A 5,816-nucleotide genomic window follows, 5' to 3' on the forward strand; every position below is an offset into this window, starting at 1 on the left:
GGAGGACAGATATAGACGGTCTTTTTTCCATGAGGGGAAACTGAGGTTTCAACAGAAGCATCTACATGTTTCAGCCTGCACTCTCTGGGCATGGCCAGTGGCTCCAGGTCCCGAAATCAGCCACTCCGCCTCATCTGCACCCTCCTCATTCCCTAAAAATCCGAACGAACTGCTCGCTCCCAAGGTCAGGATCTTACGGGTCCACTTTTTCGGATCTCCCAGGATGCTTCCTGGTGGAGTGGGCAGCGAGGTTTCCAGCCAGGCTTGCCCCGCCTCCAGAACCTCGGGCCACAGTGCTTTAACGACGTCGTCGTTCCGCTTCATGCGAGGGCCGCTTGGTGAACTGTTGGCGATGCCGTTCGCAGCCCGAAGTCCCTGTAGCAGGTCGGTATCACACGTCTGCTACTTGCCTTGCGCCGTCGCCAAGCGTAGTCCCAGTCCTTCCCGTGAATTTCAAAAGTGGCATTGGAGGCTCAGACAGGAAACAGGCGTGAGGGGCTTACACACTTGAGCTTGCCCAAGCCCTACCTCCCACCCAGCGAGCTTCCTCCCGCTTGCCATGGGCCAGGGATCAAAGGAACAATAACTACAATGGCCACCATTTATTGAACATGCCAAGCAAACTTTAAAAGGTTTTATTGTTTCGTGTGAGCCTTACAACAACCCAGCGAAACAGCTTCTATTATGCCCATTTAAAAGATGAGAAAACATGCAGCGAGATTAATAGATCGATTACTTGAGCCCCAGTCAGGAAGAGCCCAACATCCTGCTGCTTTCATTTTGGAGGGTGAGAAGTGGAGTGTGTGGAAGAGAGGCAAAATGGAGCCTACAGGGCTCAATGGGGCCCGTGACCCTTCTCATTCCCAAAGTCACCCACCAAGCAAACTCTGTTTGAGGTCCCCCCAGCAGGGGCCCTGGGAGGAAGGTGGTGGAAGACAGGACTGACTGAGGACCTTGAGCCGAGGGAGAGACTCATCTCATCTGGATTCCAAATGTTTTAGCTGTGTGACCTTGGGCAACTTGCTTAACCACTCTCACTTCTGTTTTCTCAGTTATAAAATTAGAATAATAATGTACAAGGCAGACAGGAAACTCTTAAGAGCTTTCTGAGGATTAAATAAAGGGAATTTATTTTTCTTATCTTTCCCTATTGGTTTCCCCATGCCTAGCACAGTGCCCTGGACACAGTGAATGCAGGATAAGGTATTTTCCTTCCTTTCAGCTTCTTCCAAAGTAGCACCAGCTGCATAGCACCTCCCACCCTGCCCTAAACCGCCTGACTCTGTGCAGGCACAGGTCGGAGCAGAATATTTGCCTCTTCTGCCTCTTCTCCCTTGGCCTCAGGCCCGGACCAAGTGAAGCTCTTGGGAACAGGCATTTAGTGGACTGGTCTCAGCCTCTGGGACTCAGAGGGCAGCGGGCAAGGGTGGATAGGCGTAGAAGAGGGAGGGAGCAAGACCAGGTCCTCAGACTCCTTATTCCTTCCTAGTGTTGGGAACAACTAATACATACAACTACTCTACTGTCAGGCCCTAGCGTGAGCTTTAAACACACTATTAATTCAATCTTCCTGAGAAGGAGGACTTACTATTCTTATTTTAGGGATGAAGAAACTGAGGTAGAAAGCAACCTGATTGTGGTCACACCACACGTGAGTGGCTAAGCAGAGATTTCAACCACAAAGCTATACAACCTCTCGCATTTGGAGAGTATGAGTGGCAAAGGCACCCTTAGCAAGAAGAGAAGGCCAGTTAGAACCTTAATCTGCAAGATTTCTCCCAGGCTCCTAAGGTCTGGAGACCTGTGGGTAACCAAACATTGCTTGTCCAACTCTGCCTCAGCAGCTCCATCCTGGCCTTATCCTTGAGCCTGGACATGTTGAGGTAGTCACCTCACACACCCCTGAAGTCTTGGACCTTGTTGTCCCTGAGTGTAAGCCTGTCCCCAACCTTATTCCACCTCTGCCTCAGTTCCCTGTCCCCTGCCCAACCTCTGTGCTGCGTCCATCATCAGTCTGTCACTAGCACTATTCTGTGACCGTCCTCGTGGCCTCTCTGGGTCTGAGTCCCTTCACTCTGTGCACATGGTTTTGGGTTTGTTTGTTTTGTTTTGTTTTTCTGTGCTTGGATATCCAGTTGAATTCCCAGGAAACCTCTGCCCCACCCCCACCTCCACCTCATTTTTCTCCTCTGGAGACCCTGCGGGGCACGGGGACTAGAGCGATCTCCAGGCCATTGCTCTCCCATTTATTTTGGGGTTTATTTCTTGATGGATCCAGAGGCTGTGAAGAGTTCTGGATTCTGGATGATTGATGTGAGCAGAACCTGACCCAGGGGAGAAACCAGTACCCTACAACCCCAGTTTCTTGGACACCCCCTTTCCTAACACTGCATTCCCACAGGAAACCCCAAGCAACCAGACCCTGAGTGTGGGTCACTGCCTCACACAATGAGCCACCCCTCCATTCTTTCCCTTTGACTAAGGGTGGCAGTTGAGGCAGATGTTTTCTGGCAGGGGCTTTCCTCCCCACACCACCCCACCCCACCCCACCCCCAGGAATCAAACCTCTATAGCCTTGATGGCCAAACCCAAGCCCACCCTCCCAGCAGCAGCCCTGGGCTCTTCAGGAGCCTTTGGCTTCTCCTCCATCCAGGTAATTTATTTGTCCAGTCAACAAGCATTTATTGAGTCTCTACTCTGCTCCAGGCACCGGACATCCCCAGCTAAAACCCACCCCTTGCTCTTGCAGGTGATAGGTGAATGCAGGAGTCTCTGAAGGGGAGCAGGAAGATATCCAGGAAGACTGCCCGGGAAGAAATCCAGGAAGACTGCTGAGGAGCTGACCCCAAGGGTGAACAGGCCTTGGGGCCTAAGAAGCTGATGAGGACGTTCATGAATGGCCCTTTGGACCCTCAATTCCACGTGGCCTCTCAAGACAGGCTAGTAGAGAGAGGCAGTGGTGGGGTTCGAAAACTGCCTGAGCTATTCCCAAGAGCAGTGTGAAGTCACTTCACACAGCCCTTGTAGTCTCCTGCAATTTGGCTAGCAAAGCTATGTCGGTAGACGCATTCAGAGGTGGTCCACTCCGGAGACGGACAGATGTTGCCAGCCCCTCACCACTCCTAAGCCCACGCATCTGAGTGGGGAGAATCAGCTTTTCCAAAGCACCAACCTGCCCCCACCCCACTAGATGACTTGGGTAGTCAGAGGAGGCGAGAAGCCTTGGCGGAATGTGTGAGGTTTGGGAGCGATCATGCTGGAGAAGACCGGGCGCAAACAGTCGCTGCGGAGATTGCAGCCTTTAAGCTTTTTTTCTTATTCGCATCTTCTGGTTTCTCTCTTCCGTCGAGCCCTTTTGGCAACCGCAGGGAACACGCATCCTCAGGTTGGCACGGGAGGCGGCGAGCAGCTCCCGGCGCCACTGGCTGCTGGATCCCCCTCCCCTCCGAGTTTGGGCGGAGGAGGAAGGGAACAGGGTCGCGCGTCTCCCTGCGACAGCTCTGAAGGCTCTAGTCCCTGCGGAGCGTGGACACCAGCCATCTTCTCCCGCCCACGGCGTTACACCCGTCTCGGCTGCTCCGAAGAGACCCCTCGCTGCCATCGCAGAAAGGCTGGGCCAACCCTAAAGGCCCTCTCGCCTGGCCGTCCCTCCTCGGGTGCGACATTACGGGAGGAGGGTGTCGGAGTGTGCATCTCCAGGCTGCGGAGCTCCCGGGCATGAAAGCCAGGGCCGAACCCGAGAAAGCAGAAGTGCACGAGTTCGAAGTGGCCACCCGGCCAGCACTCCATAGAGCTGACCCGCCTAAAGAGGGGAAAGACCTGCCTGGAAGAGACCCTAAAATGAGGTCGGGGTTGGGGGATAAGCCACCTCACCCCTGACCGCCTCATCCGCCTGGACTGTAGTCACCCGAACAGCCTTCTGCCTGCCCAAGAGGAGCAGAATTGCTCAGGAACCCGGACTAGGGTCCTTCCTACCTACACAAATGTAGATCTACCTCCATGGGTGCCCCATTATGGAACTGCAGTGTCACCCACACACCCCTCTTTGAAGGGAAGCCTTCTGGGGCAGCTTAGCAGAGTAGCTGAGAGCATGAAACTCATGATCTGGGCAGTGCAATATTCAACTCTGGGAAAAGTGTTCATCCCACAGCCCAGTTTACCCCTCTGTAAAATGGGGATAATGATGGAAACTACTTCGTATGAGTGTGGTGAAAATTAAATGAGTTAATGTATGCTCTTGGCAGCACGTGCCATATGGAAAGTGCCAAAGTTTTATTTAACTGCCCTATTTTCACCAAGATTTTTAAAAATGGGGCAGAGGAATAGAAGGAGATCCCAGAAAAACTCATTTTAATCCCTCCTGACCTTCCGCAAAGCCCTCTGCTGTGGCCTGTGACTTTTTTATTTTTACTTTTCTCCAGAGAGAACTTAAGTTAGGCCTCATGAACAGGGAGGGCAAACCAGGCCTGCTTGGGGGTCGGGTCGGGGTCGGGGTTGGGGTGGGGTTGCAGATGAGATATCTGAGGCCAAGCCCTGCCCTCCTGTAGCTTCCACTCCAGAGTTGAACCTGGGCTAGCTCTTCTCCCACACAAAGTTGCCAAACCGAGCAGGATATCCGCAGAGATTCGCCAACCGTCTTCGCATGAAGGTGGAAACAACGGGTCACAACGGGTCACCGCCGCCCTGAAACAGCTCCTGCCAAAGGGCTCATTAAATCCCCCTCCAGAGCCCCCATCCCAGGACTAAGTAAGTCATTTGTTGGTCTGGCTTGGAGGAACCAAGGATCGCAGGAGGCTGCCTGTGTGCCTACCCGTCCCCCAGCCCGAGTCCCCTAGTGGGCGAACGCTGGGCCGGGCACGGTATCTCCCTGGCGAGCACAGCCTGAACCCAAGGCTGGCTTTGAGGTGGCAGTTAATTACTAGCCGGGAAAGCCGAAGCCCCGGAGCCGATGTCTGGGCTGACAGGGTTCCCTCTTCAGACTCGGGGCGGTCAGACGATTCCTAACAATTTCTCCCAAGGAGGTAGGTCCCTGTTTATCAACCAGCACACCCCGTCGGCGCTTTTCTTTGGTAAACACTTTAAACAAACAGCCCATCCGCTCTGTTATTGCCAAAGCTGCTCAGAGCTTTAATAAAAGCCCAGGGAAGATCAGAACCCGCGTCCAAGGCTTCTGCTTAATCCAATGAAGGCAATTTCCGAGGATAATTGCGAACATGTTTTAATGCATATGCATGAAAAAGGATTTTTTTTCCGAGAGACCGACTTTACATGCTTATGTAATTGATTGAGGCGCTGACCCGCTATTCAAAATGTTATTTGAGAACCATCAGAATGCGTAAACTTGCAAATTGCCCAGCTTGTATCTGAATTAATACCTCATTCATCATCATTATGGGTTGATAAGTTAATTTAACCATTTCATTCTGCCTTAATGAGCTATAGTTAAATTAATGCCACATAATATATGAAAGTAACATTTAAATAGAAGCACTGGGCTGAGACAAGCCGAGGCTGCTGCTATTTGGGCTGAAATAAGGTGACATAAATCTTTTCTTCATTACAGGACCCAGTCTGCTCTACCAGCAGTTATGAAGTATTTATTCATTCACTTTCTTTTGCGAAGTTGCTTTGCCAAATAGCATAGGTAAATTATGTGAGGTTGTAAATAATGCCTGAGGATGTATTTATTAAAATAAGATTGGGGTGGAGGTGGGAGAATCTATAAAAAGCATTTTCACAGCATGCTTTCCCATCGCTCCAGGAAAACCAAGACCCCCACTGCCAGCTCTCCCCAACTTGGCTGGGAATACCACAGG

The sequence above is a fragment of the Pongo abelii genome, chromosome 11 (assembly GCF_028885655.2).
Source record: "Pongo abelii isolate AG06213 chromosome 11, NHGRI_mPonAbe1-v2.0_pri, whole genome shotgun sequence".
Taxonomy (NCBI): Eukaryota; Metazoa; Chordata; class Mammalia; order Primates; family Hominidae; genus Pongo; species Pongo abelii.